The sequence below is a fragment of the Pinus tabuliformis genome, chromosome 4_2 (genome assembly GCF_031772625.1).
Source record: "Pinus tabuliformis cultivar Carrire ecotype Pingquan chromosome 4_2, CPIR1, whole genome shotgun sequence".
Lineage (NCBI taxonomy): Eukaryota > Viridiplantae > Streptophyta > Pinopsida > Pinales > Pinaceae > Pinus > Pinus tabuliformis.
In genome coordinates, this window is record NC_142304.1 from 837966776 (window position 1) to 837987138 (window position 20363).

At 39.3% G+C, this 20363-nt stretch overlaps 1 pseudogene; it reads right to left on the minus strand.

Annotated features, from left to right (window-relative positions):
* Positions 1 to 4398: 4398 nt before the first annotated feature.
* LOC149172281 (uncharacterized) overlaps positions 4399 to 20363 on the minus strand; it is a 36631-nt pseudogene continuing 20666 nt past the window's right edge.

Here is a 20363-nt window from a genome sequence, read left to right on the forward strand (position 1 = left end):
GGAGGATTCTGTAATAGCCCTAGTGAAAATTCTATGTAATAATGTAAATAAAGTCAAAATAAGACCACGGGTAAGGGACATGTATTTGAAGCTGAATGTTGGACAAAGATATTCTAATGGGCATCACTGGATGTGTGTTTTGGCTAAGGAAATTGGCAAAGGCTAAGGCAAAAACATTAAAAGGAAAAAATGCATTTTGGCACAATTCTTTATGAAAATAAAGGAAATTAGGAGAAAAGGTAGGTAAAAGGTCATAGGTTGCATGTGAGGAGGAAATTAAAGGAAAATAATGGAAAATGAAGAAAATAGAGGCCTCATTCATAAAAAGGATTATGAGGATCATTTTGCAAGCTCTTTGCTCAAGCTTGGTCAGCGTAACCTTTTTTCAGTTCAAGTTTGGAGCTCTCTCATTATTCTGTCTCTCTCACTCTTGTTCACTTAGAGTTTTCTTATATCACTCTAGTTGGAATAAAAGGAAAGGAAAAGAAAGCAAGGATCAAGGAAAGGAAATCATGATCAAGCAACTTCAATAAGAATACTTGCAGGTAACCTTTCGCATGTGTGATTTCCTAGCTAGTTTAGACATGCATGGATTTGCATGTTGGTGTATGGTTCTCTTGCTATCGGTGGCATGGTTTTTCTAGGTTATGACAGTGGATTTCAGTCTAGCCTACCATTTTTCCAGATGCCATGGTATGTTGGGATATTTATCTTAGTTTTGAGCTTTGGTTTGTAGGATGGATTTTAGAATCTGGGGCGGAGGTGGTTTCAAGGTTCATTCCTGAAGGCCTAGGAATCCCTTGACTAGTTTTGGCGGGATACATGGTAAAGCCTAAGGGAGCGGTCTTAGCTTAGGGCCTAGTGATTCGAGTTTGGATTGCGGTAAATCTTGAGAGACAGGGAGACGAAAAATTCCTCAAGGATAGTGATGGATTCCGGATGGAATTCCAAGTTATGTTCGGTTGTGATTGGAGCACCGGTTTTGGTGTGATCATGGTTTGGTGAGAGTGGAGGTGGTTTAACCTTTAGATTCCCTTGGTTGTTCTTGGATTGGTTGTTCTATGAGATCCCACATTCATGCTTGGAATATGGCAAAAAGGTGACTAACTAAAAGAGAGATTTGGTTCAACTATGTCTATGGTCCGGTGGTACATGGAAGTCTCGAACCTGGTCATATTTGCCTATTATTAATAAGAGTTAAGTTATCTTAATTTTGCACTGATTTATATGTGGATTTAATGGGTATCATATCTATGATATTTATATGGTTTTATGCTGGTTATAAGCATGGTTGAATGACTGGTTCATGTCATGGTTATTTCATGTATTTACTTATAACTGTTAAATGGATGGATGCAAGACCTAATTGATGATATAGTTCAATGGAGAAAGAGGTGATCCTTCTGGTTATGTTTCATAAGTTGTTTAAGTCGTTTATGCTCTGTCTTGTATCCTAGACCAGTAGGTTGCATTGATGCCAAGTGTTTGATAGAATGTTAGTACCGGTCGAGGAGGCTCAAGCCTAGTCCTAAGGGTGATTTTTGATTAATCAACGTTGTTATTATGTTTTTAATGAATTCTAAAATTACAAGTTTTGGGCAGAGGCGAGGATTCTGGGTTGAGGCAAGGATTTTGGGCTAGAAAAGTGGCTTAAATCTCGGCGTCGCTGGCACAAAACTAGAAATTTTGGTCCACAGTCGCTAGTAGGCAGGCATGTGAGAGAGACTTTGGGTTTTTGTCTACTTCCTTGCCCATATCATGAGAGCAAATATGGCCTAAGAGCTGCATAGTAGTAGTGGGACCCAGGGATATGCTGTTTGAGTCACTGACTTGTCTCTTGAGGGTTCCGTTAATGATGTTGGATGACTATATGTGATGTAACATCGATTCCACTTCCTTAAGGTGACATAGGAGGTTGAATATGATTGTAGTAACATCTCTCCTCATGTTTACCCTGGTTGGCATGGTTACTTTTGGTAGACCACGGAGGGGGTATTACAGACTATTTCTTCAAATTTTAAGGTATTTGCATTGCTACCTTTGGAAACAACTAGACAATCCCATGAGTCTGGTAGAGAACATAACAAACTAATGCACTTATCCTCATATGAAATCTTAATATCAACATATAATAATTTAATTACCACAGTATTGAAGGTGTTCAAATGCGCTATTACCAATTCTCCATGCCTCATCCTTAGGTTATACAACTTCTTCTGTAGGAACAATTTATTTACTAGGGACTTAGGATAATACAAAATCCCTAACTTGCCCTACAAATATTTTTCTGTAGATTCTCCTGAAAAATTAAATAATACTAAGTCTAAGACACACAACCATATTATGCTCTTTTCCTTCCTATCCAACTTGGTCCTGTCTTAAGTTGACATTGTTGTTGGCTTAGTACCTAGATCTACAATGATCCACTGATCTTTATCCTTTCCGATTCTTAGAGGCTGAGATCCAGGAGTCATAAATGTAGAGAGAAGAGGAGAGAGAACATAGAGATCTTCCATGAAACTTTTCTTAGAAAAATAATTGAATAGAAAAATACACACTAAATACCTAACAACATATGAAAAGCATATAATTATTTATTAAATGGAGAAATCCTTTACACTACATCAAGGTGGACAAAAATGTCCTTTTATAAGGTGAGGCCCATTATTTATAGTATTTTCAGTGCCTTCTTCAGCTACAATACCATGAATAAATACTATGGGTGGACGCCACTTTCCATTACTCAATGCCCCCCTAGAAAGAAACAGTCCCCATTGCATCAATTTCCCTCCTTAGAAGCTTTTGTTGAATATGAGCCGATGAAGAGAAGGGTTTTATGTTGTTGAGCCATAGTGTGGGTTTGTGGATGACCCAAAAGCAAGTGTCGTTGATGTGATTCACCCATAACCATGGATTTGTGGATGACTCATAACCATGTTGAATAAAGGTCTAAGGATAAAGATATAGTAATGTTTATAGGCTAACTATGATACTGATAGTGTATGATTTAGAAAATGTTCGATGGTAAGGGTTTTGTGTGGTTGACTCACAATTGTGGGTTTGTGGGTGACCCATAACGATGATGAATGAAGGTTTGGGGATAGAAATACCCTATAATACTTATGGGCCAACTATGATACTGAAAATTTATGTCCTAGCAAATGGACTTCAAGATAGTTCGTTTTCTGGTATGCCAAGGAATGGTAGAAATATTGTGGCATATTTGGTGGCTTCTCTTTGTAAATTTTCACTATCCAATGAGATGTTGTAAAGGATTCCTTCTAGTACTCAAGTTTCTCATTTTCTATTCCCATTGTTGTGATTTGATAGTCCCACCATCACATTACCTTAACATCAGGAGGGGTATTTCATTGCAGCCATAAGTACGATTCAAGATAGTCAACAAACATAGCCCTATGACCATGGGAACCCCGAGTTGCTAATGACATCACTATAAAGTTATAATATAAAGAGCCAACATGCCATATATAGATTGTAAATAGATAATGTATCAAGAAGCACGATTCCTAAAGAATTATTACTAAACTTCCCACTGCAATATTTGAAAACAACTTGTCACAAGCTTGGAATTTATGGTTATTGAGGGATATTTTGGAGATGCATAAAATTGAAAGACTTCCATACACACTCCCGACTTAAAAAATGTCTCGCAAGCCCTTCTTGAAACCATTTTTGAAGTGATCTATCCACTTCCTTTGATTCTATATCATCTCGATAGCTAGTTTTGAAGTTAGAGGAAAATGCACTATAATTCACATTTTTTTGCATCATCTCCAAGAAATTTAGATTTAGTGTCTACATTTCTAGATGAATCTATAGTGCTTATGGAAATAACAAGAGAAAGATGAATTTTTTTTCTAACTTCCAAACTATTCTTTTCATATTTCTTTTTTGAGGAAACAACATCTACATGCCCATATTGGTTTCCTCTAGATTGCGAGGTAGAGGATGCTCTCAAGGATTTTTTTCCCAATTTCATGGATTATAAGGTTATCGTCTGCTATTTGAGTGATTTATGAAATTTCATTTTGGGAACCTCTTGCATATTTGGAACATAAGGTGTTGGAACTGAGCAAAACTCCATCATAGACAACCTGTGTTGATCTGAAATGGTAGTTTGCATGGCTGAAAATAAGTGGTTTAGAACTGTTTAGCGCTTTATACATCAGATTGAGGACCTAAAGTAAGATCAAGTTGTTGACCAGATGAGAAACTTGGGAAATATATTCATGGATACAAGACTTTTCTGAACATATGTGCTTATCATTAAGTTTTGCAATTTTTTTGAGGTAAAAATCCAACAAGAATAACTTGCACAATTATAGGTACAACATGATCATGGTTGGCCTAATAACAATAATGACTAGTCAATACTGATTATGATGAGATTGAAGACTGCTTCATTTGTATAAATCCTTCCAAATTATTCATGGTTCTTTTGGGAAGGTCAAGAAGAATGTTAATGCTCTTCCTGTATTTTCCATGGGAAATAAAGAGAACAACTTCCATGGTTGGCATAATAACAAGAATAAGTTACACTGGATCTCCCCACGTGAATTTTTTCATGTGGAACGAGAGACAAGACCGAGTAATGATAATCAAAGTTTTAGTGAGTGATGACCTAGAACGTGTTACTTCAAATTAATCAATGGCATATCTCATGAATTTGTCTATAATCATGCTTATAGCTTTATATATTAGACCCACTATGAAGTATAAGGGATTTTTACTCAATCTCCAGCCTATTCGATCGAAGAAGTGAAGACTATTCCATTCCCAAAGTAGCCCCTAGGAAATGGGGATCGAACTTGGCCCTCTTGTCCAATATGAAGAGAATCTTGGCTTCTTGATTAAGTTCCATGCTTGTCTTTACTATGAGACTTCCATATTTGTGTTGATATTGCCTCGAAGGTTGAACACATGGTGAGAAGGCTATCCTCTATTGCTTGCTTATTTAGTTCGTCTAGCTTCTCTGGAGTGAAGTGAAAGGATTTGTACACAAATTATTCCAGGTGGAGCTCGGTGGAGTCATTTGAGGCTTCCTTTATCTCTGCAAATTCCAGGTGCAGAAATTATATTTTTGGAGGAGATCTAGCTTTCATCAAACATTGGTCCATGAATGGTGGTACCGATAATGGCATGTCGTGTGTTGTTATTTCCTAGGATTTGAAAAATTCCATGGCATCGATTCCATCAAACATGTAGTGATTCATCCCTAGCCCCAAGATGAACCTTAGCAGGCTTCAAACATCCACAAAAGCCTCTTTCTTTTTTAACATCAAATTTTCCTCGGGAGAGTTTTGATTTGGTGACATTTGTAGTGACCTTGCATCTTTAATTGAGAGAAGGAATTTGTGATAATTCGGTAGTTTGTATTTATGTAGATCCCAAAATCGAAACCAAATAAGCAACTATGATCACTCGAAGTCAATTACCCCAACATCCCCCTTTTGACCTGAATTATGTGGAATTTGCCTCAGTTGATGCATGTAATAAATGATGAAAAATAATTTCTTGACAAGCACATCCATGGATTTTACTCCACCATATATCTCGATAGAGGGTAAAAGGGTATCCAAAATGTTGTAGATTAGATCCACCATGGAAATCCTTATAAAACCCTAATTTCTATGGATTCATAACCCACTATGATACCATTGATCCATATCTTAGGGGATAAGATCTTGGAGTAATGAATGCAAAGAGAGGAGAAGAGAGAACATACATATTTGCCGTTAAACTATTCTTAGAAAAATCCTTGAAAATAAAATACACACTCAATACCTAACAACATATGAAAAGAAAATATTTCTTTACTAAATGGAGAAATCCTTTACGCTACATCGTGGTGGACAAATCTTTCCTTTTACAAGTTGAGGCTTGTTATTTATGGTATTTTTTAGTGCCTTATTGAGTTACAATATCGTGGGTAAATACTATGGGTGGAAGCCACTTTCCACTCGGTTCATTATCTAGCAACAGATGCTCCATTGTGAGCTTCCACAACCCAAAACTCTATCCATTGAACTTCTTGACCTCTATACTTGCATTGTTTTCCATTTCCTTCTACCACAAGAATCAATCCTGTAGATATCACACTATAACAGGCTCTACCAAAGGCCCGAGAAAAAAACCCTTAGCCAGAAAGGTGTCCCCTTGACGAAAAATCTACTTTGATACCAAATGTAGGTCTTAACTCTATGCAAATAATTCCAACAAACAAAGTCTTAAAACTAACAGAAAATATACAATGGAAATCACAAATAATATACACAAGGATTTTTCTCTTGGAACCCAAAACTAGGAAAACCATATTTATTTTTCATTATGTTCCTTTACCATGTTACAATACATTTTATACATGTTGTAGCTTTCATAAACTCCTAATCCATTAACCCAATATTATAATATAACCATAGTTCCTTTGACAAAATCTACAAAAGCATGGGCAAAACCACCACGCGTTAAAAAACCGTCGATAAAAAAACTACCCAGTTTCTTTTTTTTTTGGAAATTGCCCCAAACCCCCAACCAAGGGGGTGGTTGTTACCCATGTCACCCCCCAATCTTGACTAGTGCATATGTGACACACATGCCACTAGTAATGCAAATAATATATCACATACCCCACATTATCCCACTTCATATTTTTTTGCACATAAGGGACCACTGGAGTACAAAATCACCATTCCAAGGAAGTGATGCCCATTATTTCTCTACACTAATAAAACTTCTTAGTGCTTAATGAATTTGTCAATGTATCTACAACATTATTCAAAAGTGTCCACCTTTACCAACAACACTTTTTTGTCTTCAACCATATCCCTCACAAAGTGATAGTGAACATCAATATTCTTTATCTTCGAATGATAAGAGGGGTTGTCCAAGAATATTGCATTGTGGCCCTCACAATCTATCTTTATAGCTTGTTGTACCAACCCCATATCTAAACAAAATCTTTGTAACCAAACTTATTTCTTGCTTACATGAGTGGCTGCCATGAATTCAACCTATGTAGTTGAAAGTTCCACTGCATATTGTCTCTTACTCATCCAACTAATTGCTCCCCCAAATAGGTTAAACACATACCCACTTGTAGATATTTTGTGATCCATATCTCCAACCTAGTTTGCATCAACAAAGACACATATTTTTATCGCTCTATCCAATCTTGGTATTCCTTGGTAGCACAAACTATAATCACTAGTGCCGACAAATAATTGAAAACCCTCTTTACTATTGTCCAATTATCCTTCCCTAGTTTTGACATAAACCTGTTCAATATTCTCACTGCATGTGCAATGCATGGTCTAGTACAAACCATTGTATACTCAAACTTCCAACTGCACTCACATATGGAATATGGGACATGTCCTCTTCCTCTTATTTTGTCTCAGGACAATGTTTTGTAGATATGTTTACAACTTTACACCTATAGGAATAGGGACCTTCACCAATTTACTTTCCTACATATTATACCTCAGTTATATTGTCTCAACATATTTCCTTTGATTTAACCAGAGTTTCCTCTTTTCCCAATCTCTTTTAAATTCCATGTCCAAAATAAAACTTTGTACCACCATGATCCTTCATGTAAAATTTAGAGGGAAATTAGGTCTTCACATCCTGGATCATTTCTATATCATTTCTAATTAGAAACATATCATCCACATACAATAACAAATAAATAACTCAATTACCAACTAATTTAAAATACACATAGTGATTTTCTTTACTCCTTGTGAAGCCAAGGCCTTGTATATATGTATCAATTTTTTTCTACCACATCCTTGGTGACTGCTTTAACCCATACAAATACTTTTTTAGCCTGCATACCAATTCTTTCTTACCATTCACTACAAAGAATTTTGGATACTTCATGTAGATCTCTTCTTCTAGATCCCCATGTAGGAATGTTCTCTTCACTTCCATATGTTCTATGCCAAAATAGAAAGCAACACAAACAAATATATGTGATCTATTAGAAGATAACTTGGAAACAAGAGAAAAAATATCACCAAAATAAATTCCCTGTGTTATAGGCCATTTTGTCACATCTGGTTAATATGCCTACAAACTGGATCCATTAACATACATGAACACCTTGTCATCATCCCTAGACAAATCCCCAAGAATGACTATCTCAAATCCCTGATTTTCTGGCCTTAACTACTTTATTTTAGTGCTTTTAAGGCCACACGCACCCTGTCCCTTTAGGGACCTGCGTTCAGATACAGGTTTCTCAGTTATGCAATTTCTCTGATCAAAGCAGGTTGTCCCTTACTGGGGGTGCGTTGATTCTAGAAATTTGGGAAAAATAAAAAGAATCCTGAAACTTCCTCTTCCAGGAACTTCCAAGAGTTGTTACAACCATTTATATTGGATAATAAATTTGAGTCCTATCTCATACTACCTTCGATATTTCACCTCTTATCCCTTAAGCTCATCATCCCATCAAGAGTGGATCTCAAGACTAGATTGGTAAATGGATAATAATTCCTAAACTACCATCCTCTCCTATATATTTACAACCATCCAAAAGCTATAGGTTGGATTTTAGAGACTAATCATACACTTATGCTATTGCTTTGATCATAAGAGAGGTATCATTCCCATGCATTAGGGTGGCTTTGAGGTGTACATTATGGCAAGGAAGGACAAGTCAACTTGGAGGGATCTCTATAAGATCATATTCCACTTTTGGTTGTAAACTCTCTCCCTTTCATATCAATACAAAGAGTATACCATTTTAATATATGTGTTATTGTTACAGATCCATTTAGACACAACACTCTCATCATCCAGATCAGTGTTTGAGGTCTCATCAAACCCTAATTTCAGCTGCTACATACCCTAAACAAGTCACCCTTTTGAATGCCTCCTTCCCAGACAATTTCAAGACATGAAGACATCCTAAAATGACCTCTAGATGGACTAGCGTAGGGAGGCCCATGTAAGGGTGCACTGCAGAGCACTTAGGCCTCCTTTCACCTGCGCTGGGTGAGTTTGAGCGAAATTCACATAGGGTTTAGGGAATATTCTTATCTTTTGGAGTCATCTAGAAGGTTCCCTCACTTATCAACTCCTCTGAGCTCGAAAATGGATGGGGAATGAGTTAGGATGCATCCTATCCCCTCATCCCTTCCTCCATGGAACTAATTCTAAGTATGGAAGGCCATTCAATACCACCATTTATGACAAAAACTCCTCCATCTTCCTATAAATTGACCACTCATCTAAGAGATCAGGGGTTGGACTATGTTGAATTGTAAGGAGATAATGTTGCTATGAGAATTGGCTTTGAAGCAAGTATTGTAATGCTACAAGTTTTTCATGATTTTGATGTGATGTGGATGGGATCCAAGCTAGAGGAATGACTTTGAATCAGACACAATGGCTGTAATTCCTTATTTTATTCAATAAAGTATTTGAACCTTTTTCCCATATGTTTGTATTGTTATATGATGCTTATATGTGTGAAATGTATCTGATTCCATTCACTTGTATTCAATAGATCTTTTGCTTTGATTAGTTCTTTGTCTTCTGTTTGTGTTTACAGGTACTTCTCAAGCATGTTAAGTACAGGAAGGAGCGACAGGATCGATACAAAGGAGACAAGAGGAAAGAGGAACTACAAGTAGGTCTTCTCATCTTCTTTGTCTTATCTATTTCTTATAGGAAAAGGCTAAAGTGCTTTAAATTGTTGTTCTAGATATGGCTACTTATCTAGGGAATTAGTATTTATCCATAGATACCAAATTCTCCAAAACAAATTGGCGACCATACTGGGGAAGATCATCCTTCCTAGTAGCTTATCCACCTCCTAGGACATTCTTGCAGACCCTACTTGTGTTCATTGATTGTATTTCAACTCTTTTGCATTGAATTTTGGTCAAAACTGTGTCAAATTTCCTTTTGAAATGGCTCACTGTCACTAGCGCAGGCTTGTGAGGGACACAATGTGTTGCAGAGCACCCTTGGCTTAGGGACAGTGCTCTGAAGCACACTGTCTCCCATTCAGGGCTGTGATGATCCTCCTAGAGTCAATTCCCACCTTTGGAATGAGTTTTTGCCAACTTTTCTCTATTTGTTTATTTTTTGATTGATCAATGAATGTCATGTCTCAGAGAACAAATTTCTATCTCCTTTGCTAGCCCTACTTTTACTTGTTTGATTAATGTTTCTTAAATGTTTTCTTTGTCATTATCGATCCATAGTCAAAGTTAGAATAGAGCTGATTAATCTTTGTTCGAAAGAAAGTGTCATAAAAGTCTTCTTTTCCTTCGAAACAAAACTATCATAAAGTCTCCATTCTTGTTAAATATTGTTTGATTGTATGTGCATAGTTTCCTTTTTGTTCACATTCACATTAAGGAAATCGAAAAGAAATACATGCATGTTGAATTGAAAAAGTTTGTGTGTGCTCATAGGAATAGTGTAGGGAAATTGCATTAGATTGTGCTCTTTGATCTTTGATCGAAAGAAATCTTATTGCTCTATCCCTAGTAGCTAGGATTTTCATTGTTAAATTGAATGGAAAGTATTCTTATCATGATAGTTGCATTACTAGGAATTTCATAATACATCACGTGGTGAACTTGAAAGGCAAATTCCTGAGCAAGATCAACTTAAATTAACATCAATTTACTAATGAGCATTGTCATTAACGAAAAACATTTAGTGGTTCTAGGCTAGAGACGTGTTTCGGCGTCATAAAACAAAGTATCTATCGCTAACTTGTCTGCAATACATCCCGAGTGTGATACCTCATTCCATTACGTGAGTATATCATAGCTCATCCACGTACCTTCGAGTATATAGGGCGGTGTTACAGTACGTAAATTATATGGGAATGCTCTCACTGTGCGGTTTTGCATTAGACAATGCTTATACGGATTGGGCCTTCACGTACCTTCGGGTATATATGGGAGGATGTTGTTGGGAAAAGTATCCAATACGGAATGACCCTATCCCACTCTAAGGGCGATAGTACCTCAGCAACAACTGAATGCAAAGCTATTCAAGATTACTTCTTTATGAGATGAGAGAGAGAAGAGAAGGATGATCCACTAACCGTTATCTTGCGCTAATGGTCGATCCAATCCTCACTCCTTGCTGCTTGCTCCTAACTCCTTGCTCTTTCACCAGCCCAGCTACACAAAAATCCTGTAAAAGCACAAGAAAAGGAAACTACAAGAAGCATACATCCATAATCGATTCAGGGATTAGCATAAATCAAATATACAAGCATCAATTCACCATAGAGACACATGCATATAGAAGAACCTCAAATACTTTATTAATGGAAGAAGCAAAGTTCTGAGAGAGTTACAACCATAATAGGCCCAATCCAGCAACACCTCCCAGCAGAAAGAAATCTCCTCTTCACCTCCTTCAAGAAAATCACCCAATAGTTCTATACTCAAACCAACAGCACTTCCTTACTTGCACCAAATTCCAGCCTCCCTAGACCTCATGAGAGAGATCTATATATAGGGTTTTGGAGAAAGGATGAGTCATCTTGAGACTGGCATGAAGCTGACTAGTGTCCTCTCCCACTTCAGTTATTCTTCAGTTCTTGAGTCCACTTGGAGATTCTTGCTTCCACTTGGAGATCAAGACCCTCTTACTCATCACAAGGCGAATTCCTTGACCCAAGTGTCAGTTTGGAAGCTTCCTGGGCAATTGACACCTTGCAGAATGACTGTGCCACTTGGCCAATCTCGCCCAGCGCAGGTAGCCTTCATTAGATTTGACATTCAGCGCAGGTACAGAGTGGAGCAGTTGACATTCAGCGCAGATGCTCAGTGGAGCAGCTGACATGATCCAGAAATAGCTTGTTTTTGAGTGTTTTCAGGTGGAGAACTGATTTTCAGTGCTGTGGTTTGCTGACCTTGTTGCTCCAGGGGTAAGAACAACATGTTCAGGGACTTTGGATCCCTCAGATTATTGACATTTCATGCTTCATGTTGTTAGGCACAAAAATGTCTATAACAGTTGCCCCCTAAAGTATGAGGTCGTTTATCGGGTGAAATGCTTTATCAGGAGGATCCGAAGTTCATTCAATCGCTGAGAGGTGCCCTGCAATAAAATACAATGCAATACATTATTTTTCATTCTGCTTTCATGATCTAGCTGAGGCGGGCATTCCCATGCTCAGCTTTATAAATTCATTTTGGTACATATAACAGACGACCGTCTGATGATAGACTGATAATTCTCTGCTGAAATTATCATCCTTTGAGTAGGATGATCATCTGCTGCAATGATGTACATATCAAATGTCTTTATATTTCCTGAATATATATCGCAGCCCGGATGGATGAAACTAGATCCGGGGTCTTCAAACTCGTTCGATCTTCACTCTAAGTACAAGTCGATCCATGTGAGAATTGCGCTGAAGTCGAACATGGAAAGACATCGCTTGATTACCGGTCAATAATGTAGGTCGTTAACAAGCGCGAGAGGAATCACCGATAATGATAATGACCCTCAAGGTACTACAGTACAATTCACGTGGTGTGAATAAAGGACTTGGCGTCGAACACCACGCAAAATCTTCTGGTCGAAGGTCATTGATGTATACCTGTCGCCGGAAGTGAGAAACTTGCCATTGAGGCATGCAAGCTTCAAAGTACTGGGGGGGTGTTCCTAGATCAACTTCTTGGATAATGAGCTGAAGTCGACAAGAAGCGATCCGTCAAAGGAGGGCCTTAATGAATCCCACATCAGTGACACGGAACGGAGCTAATGATTTTAGTGGAGGTGAAAACAATCTGTGAGATATGATTCAGGGTGGCGATCATGGGTGGATGAAGGATAATGTATGGCAGTGGATGGGACACGGTTGACTCTTTCTGAACACATCTCTTGAACATATAACGACACTGATGTGATGGATCGGTAGCATTACCCCAAATACGGATGGTTTGGCGAAGACCATGGTGATGAAACCGGTGAATGAAACAACCCAACCCGATGTGATACGGAGGACAAAGTGTCATGTTCAAGAGCGACTTGCTACCATTAAAGCTTTGAGGTTCTCCCAATTTTTCCCCAGTCATTTCTGACCAGTACCTCTTTATTTTTGTCAAGCTTGAGGAGGATAACATATGCTTGTTCTATAACCTGCCCTTCGGGCAAGCCCATCACTATGTTTTAACGAGCCTAGCGATAGGGAAACTTGTTCTCGTATAAAGACAAGTTTGTCGCTATTTAATCATTTTAACGAGTCTAGCGACAAAGACAACTCGGTCCTTTTCATTTTTAGAGAGTCTAAAAAGGTACAGAAAGTTAACTCCAAAATTCCTTTTTCGTCATCTAATCCCTTAAGCCCGAAAAAGTATAAAACAATACAAAAGGGATGAGTTTTCGATAACTTTAACGAGCCGAATAAAACAAGCGCTCGACCTTTTTGTGCAATAATCCCTCAGGTCCAAAAAGATTAAAATCTAGAGGAGGGATAGCTCTTCCGGTCCTTTTAACGAGCTGGAAGGCCAAAACTCGGCAAACTTTTCATATTTTACGAGTCAATTGAAAAGAGCTCAAAGAAGACTCGTCTTTTGAGGAACGAGTGATAAACAGGGATAGCAGCAGATTCCAGGTACAGGTTGGAATTTTCCAATCACGGCAGTGTCACAAGGACGGCTAAGTGAAATCACTCTTCGCAGCTATTCCTCAAAATGGGTAAACAATCATATGGGGGTGAATGATCGGCCAAATGGAATGGAGGTGGCAAGTGCAAACACGACCAAGGCTTTTATGGCTAATAAATTTACGATCACAATGGTTATTTACCGGAATAGGTTCTTTTTTTAGATAAAAATGAGCTTAAACTCTGGAGGAAACATTGCTCACTGCTTTTATTTATTTTTTAACGAGCATGAAGACCGCGTTAAAACTGCTCGGATCTTACGTTTATTTTTTAACGAGCATGAACTTTATGCTAAAACTGCTCAATATACCAGTCATAAGATAAGAATGTCTCCTGAAAGATCCCATTTTTTATAGAGCTTGCGCCTTACCAAAGCTACGCTCCCTCTCATCCTTTCTTCATGCAAGTTCGGAAACGGCTAATCCCAAAAGCAGATAAATAACCGCCCCTAGCTTGCACTCCAAAAGGTTCGCATGCCCCCAGGTATAGAATACAATTTCAAGGCTGCCGCTACTTATCCGATAAAACATTTGTTTTAAAGGGTGAGGCTTGCCTCTTTCTGGTTACCCAAAGATGGTTCTATTTGCTGCCGCAAATGAATCTCTTTCTTTGGCATTGTCTCCCATAGTAGACAATGGTGAATGACTAAAACTCGTCACACACTTAACCTTGACAAAAGAATCCTATTCTAGAACAACCCCTCTTCCAAATACGGACGGGGTACGGACTAGTCATATTTTTTCGCGGAAATTCTACCTTATACCCAGGGTTTCCTCTGCCCGAAGCAGACCAGGATGCATGCCCCCTGGGTTCCAGTCCCATCTTTCCGAATCACTCGCACTCATCGGGAAGGAGGACTGGGGGTGGAGACATTTCTTGAGTGAAAAGACCATTGAGGGTTGGTATTTGACTATTTGCGATGCGTGATCCCGGAAATGAAAGTTGGTCTACGAGTTTGACCACCCTTCCTTCATGTGGAAAACACATTACTCTAAAGAGTGAGGAGACTATAGCTCCCATGAAATATATATAGTCACGTCCAAGGAGTAGGTTATAATCCAAGGGTCCTTGAACGACCATCACGTTCATTTGAACGGTCTTCCCTTTCAATGTAACAGGCACATTGGGGAGGATCCCTAACGGTCGAATGGTTCCTTTGTCAAAGCCCGAGAGATTTCTTATCTCAGGCAAAAGCGCTGGGGAACCCAGTGCTTTCCAAGCAACAGAGGAAAGGATACTCACAGACGCCCCTTCATCAATGATAGTTCCAGCCATCACCATTCTATAAATTTGGACTATGATTCTGAATGGTATACTGGCTGGTAACCGGGGTCTGCCCAGTTGGTTCCAATCAAAGGACACAACCAGGTTGCTTGGTGGTGGGACCGAATACACGGCCGGATATGATCCTGACGATGTTCCTTCTTGCGATAAAGGAATGGGCGCATTGCCCTGATGCTCATCAGAATCTGTGTTGATGAAAAGAATCTGGATGGTGTCATCCTTATTCTCTTCCGTGAGGTTGTCATTTGAAGATGAATCTTCAGTGACGGTGTCATTTGAGGATGAAATCTATGAAGGAAGAACCGGGTCAACTGCCGTATCGACCTTTAGACTTTCATCTGGTCTGGATTCAGTAGGTTCATTTCCAATGACTGACACCTCAGCTGACCACTTGAGCGGGCCAGCTGTGTTTTCAACCAAGGAAGGACTTGGCACGAGTTTTTTGTATCCAGGAGGAAGTCTCAACGGTGAAACCGGACGATCTTCCAAAACTCTCTTCGCTTCGTCTAAGAAGGGACAACGGTGGATGGCGTGATCGCCTTCACACAGTCTACAGGGGGATTTTTCTCCTCCTTTTTGTCTTGAACCTTCGCTTTCGCTGGTTGACGGTAAGCACTCAACCTGGCTATCAGAGGTTGATGCTCCCGAATTGTGCAACCGAGGGGACCAGTCCCTTAGTATCCGGGGAATACAGGGACAATCTCTATGGAAGTGGTCCCCTCTACATATGATACATGGCGATTTAGGCCCGGTCTGTGTTGTGTGTGGGTTTTTGTTAGATGTCTTTTGCTTGCCCCCAGTCGCCTTAGGCTCCTTCTTCTTCTTCTATTTCTTCTTCTTTTCCTTCTTCTCCATGGGAGCTTGGCTTTTGCCGGCTCTACCTTTCGAAGATGAAGGATTGGAGGAAGGATTAGAGGAAGTAGAAGGCTGGTGGGAGGCTCTAGACTCATCTAACTGTTGACTCGACTGCTCAGGAACCATGGTGTTCTGAACTACATTAGTTGAGAACAGCCAAATAGGCAGGCCAATTGTCAGTCCTGGAAGCGACAACGTGGCCATGTGGGGCGCACCAACTTCTCCCCAAGAGGATAAAGGACTAGGATTTCCATCATGTGGAATTCCTTGGTTGGGGCGTTCCATGTTCTCAACCTAAAGATCAACGCGGGAATAGAAGGTGATTATGTTCCGTTTAAAATAAATTTTATAACGACGCTTAGACACAACTTGCTTTTTCACTTTTTAAGAGTCGAGAAAAAGCTAAAGATGACTCTAGTCTCCTTCGATGTTTTAACGAGCCCGAAGTGACAAATGCTCGGATGGACTTTTTCAGTTATAGAGTTTGAAAAAGGCCAAAAGAAACTGCTCTGGAGTTCTAGGCAGAGGGTGTGCCAAACCTTTCGCAAAACCACAGAATACGTTTTACGGTACGAGTGGTCGATCTTCGTGAATGCTGTGTTCACTGCATTGCGATCAGTAGGGCGGCCGACACGGTTTCCTATGGATAAAGGCTTTGATCCTATAGGGGTATCCCAATATATACGCGACGGTACGTGGGAGCACAAGTCCGTATTGATACTTATCGCTTCACCGTGGAGGAATCACCTAACCACTCAACGCTAAGATATCACGTTTAACGACGCCGGAACACGTCTCTAGCTTAGACCTCTATGTGTTTGTATTATGTTTCAATGCGTTGTTATGTAAATTCAATTTATTTTAAGGTTGATCTTGTTTAGCAGTTTGCCTTTATGGATCACCACGAGATGTATAGTAACACTCCTAAATGCAGTCTAAGATGATAAGCAAGCTTTTCAATCTTTCAACTTTGAAAACCTTAACTACTGAGGGAAAAGAAAGATAACACCTTTTCACACAGATCATAGAGCACACACTAATGCATTTTTTCTTAAATCAACATGAAAACTGTCATAATGCACATGCACAATGCAAGTATTTCTTTTCTCTTTCTTAATGTTGGTGAAATGCAAAAAGAAAGTTGTTGTATAACTTTGAATTCAATTTCAAGCGAAAGCAAACAAGTTCGTCCAAAATCAAAAGACACCTTAAGATTTACTTGTTTCGACACTAGAAATATATAAACTCAAACCAAATGACGAAAGCAAAAGCTCAATCAGCTATGAACAGCAAACAAGCTAACTCTTAAGATCAAAACGACACTTTATCACAGGTCTAGATCTAAGAGGTCACAACAAGACTAGTTCACTTTCGTTATGGGAAACTGTAAATGATATAAGAAGTACAAAAGAAGAAACACAGTTTCTTTATACAACCGAGGCAGAATAGTGGCAAGGGAAGTTGGTTTCAGATAGGCACATTGACTGGAAACAAACAGCAAAAACAAGAGTGAAAACAGGGCAAGAAACAGCAGGAAACCCCAGTAGCACAAGGCAAGACTGGTCCAGTGCAGGTGGAACACTGCCTGTTTGACCTTCAGCGCAGGTAGCCCCTTCGGGAACTGCGCTGAAATGCAAACAGCCTTTGTACAGCCTGCACTGAAGAACGAAACTTTCGTTTCTCTTGGTTTCCGGGTCACAAATTGCTCAAAAATTCACAGTTTTTGCTCAAATCAGAAGCTATCAGTCAAGGACACACTAAGGGATGACAAGGAGGATGAAAAGCTATCACTAAGAGCTTATTAGAGTCCTTGTGGATCAGCTCTTCAAATCATAAACTTGCCCAGAAACTGAGCTAGAGTAGCTGCCCTCTACTTTGTATTTGAAAGATCCAAATACAGTTAGATTCGGTACTCCCTTTGTTTATGAAATGAATAGCAAAAAACACAAACAACCAACAAGATACGATCCCCAGCGGAGTCGCCAATTTGTTGTTGGGAAAAGTATCCAATAGGGAATGACCCTATCCCACTCTAAGGGCGATAGTACCTCAGCAACAACTGAATGCAAAGCTATTCAAGATTACTTCTTTATGAGATGAGAGAGAGAAGAGAAGGATGATCCACTAACCGTTATCTTGCGCTAATGGTCGATCCAATCCTCAATCCTTGCTGCTTGCTCCTAACTCCTAGCTCTTTCACTGGCCCAGCTACACAAAAATCCTGTAAAAGCACAAGAAAAGGAAACTACAAGAAGCATACATCAATAATCGATTCAGGGATTAGCATAAATCAAATATACAAGCATCAATTCACCATAGAGACACATGCATATAGAAGAACCTCAAATACTTTATTAATGGAAGAAGCAAAGTTTTGAGAGAGTTACAACCATAATAGGCCCAATCCAGCAACACCTCCCAGCAGAAAGAAATCTCCTCTTCACCTCCTTCAAGCAAATCACCCAATAGTTCTATACTCAAACCAACAACACTTCCTTACTTGCACCAAATTCCAGCCTCCCTAGACCTCATGAGAGAGATCTATATATAGGGTTTTGGAGAAAGGATGAGTCATCTTGAGACTGGCATGAAGCTGACTAGTGTCCTCTCCCACTTCAGTTATTCTTCAGTTCTTGAGTCCACTTGGAGATTCTTGCTTCCACTTGGAGATCAAGACCCTCTTACTCATCACAAGGCGAATTCCTTGACCCAAGTGTCAGTTTGGAAGCTTCCTGGGCAATTGACACCTTGCAGAATGACTGTGCCACTTGGCCAATCTCGCCCAGTGCAGGTAGCCTTCATTAGATTTGACATTCAGCACAGGTACAGAGTGGAGCAGTTGACATTCAGCACAGATGCTCAGTGGAGCAGCTGACATGATCCAGAAATAGCTTGTTTTTGAGTGTTTTCAGGTGGAGAACTGATTTTCAGTGCTGTGGTTTGCTGACCTTGTTCCTCCAGGGGTAAGAACAACATGTTCAGGGACTTTGGATCCCTCAGATTATTGACATTTCATGCTTCATGCTGTTAGGCACAAAAATGTCTATAACAGAGGACAACACTAGGTTGATATCCATCCTTAGGTAACTGAGTCGGCCGCCTTGTACACTGTAATACATCGAACACAATATTCGGGGAGATTGCCTGCCCATACTTCTTGGTTTGCCAGGTGGTATTTTGCAATTCATAGTTGCTTGGTAAACCTTTTGCCTAGCTTACCCCTTTTTGTTTATTTCTTTTTTGATAGTAAAATTAATCAACAATCGTGGAGGAACATCAACCCTTACCCGTCGTTCATGGAGAACAGTGAGTAAACTACCTTTACCACCCAAAGCTACACCTATTCGGTCAAAACTGTCTCGCTTAATTGAGTCAAGTACATCAAGAACTCCTAGTTCTTCATCTGAATTACCTGAATCATTCATTTCGGTAAGTATTGAGACTCCAATTACTCCAACTATTTATGGTACATCCGTTTCTGAAGAAGAAGTTTCACAATTACCTGAGGACATTATCACTGATCCTAGTGAAATAGTAACCGAAGTTGTTCAACAACAAGTTGATCCTCAACTTGAAGTTTCTCAACAAGAAATTACTTCTAAACTTGAATCAGTTCAACCAGAAGTTAATCCAGAACCTATCACAGTTCAAACAGAAGTTACATATGAACTTATAGTTGTTCAAGAACCTCTCCCTAAAACTGTTGTTCTTTTACCCGAACATCTGGACTTCAAATTTGAACATTCAGAAGTTGTTGCTTTACCAGAAGACGATCAACCGGTTACCTCTCAGACATTAGTAACTACTGAAACTTCCACTTTATCAATACCAGAAGTCTTTTACGGACTAGACGGTGAAGTTATTCCACCTGGTTTAATTGATGTCAAGGAAGAATTGGAAGAAGATTCCACACCTGGAACCCCATTCCATTTTGGAACCGGGCTTAATATTTATCTTTATACTCCTCATTTTACTACTCCTTTTGATCCTACTTCTTTTCAAGTACTCGTCGATTCTTTAGGACAACTTTTAGGTCAGTTAACTATGGATGAACAACCGTCAACATCCCAGACTGTATCATTTGATGCAACTACGGTATAATCTTCTATTGTAACCTCTTCGATGTTTTCTACTACACCTGAGTCGCACCTATATGGTGAATCGTCCATCCCGGTTGGTTACCAATATTTATCTGGAACCCACTCAAGGGTTGCTTCTACACCATGGTCATCACCCATGTCCTCAACCAGAATTCTACCTGGTTCTTCTTTAACAGGAACTCAACAGTTTGACCTTGCATATCAATATCAAACTGGGAAATCTAGTCAACAAAGACCTATGTATCCATTACATACTGGATTTCCGCCATATGGAGAGCAATATGCTTATTCACCTTATCCTCCATATCTTGGAGGACCATCATATGGTAGTATCCCGTAGTATTCAGGTCAGCTTGGAATTCGAGTTTGTCAATGGCAACCAACAATGCCAGTTCAACCAAGGCTTGTGTATCCAACACAACCAATGCAAACTGTGTCAGCTATTCCTA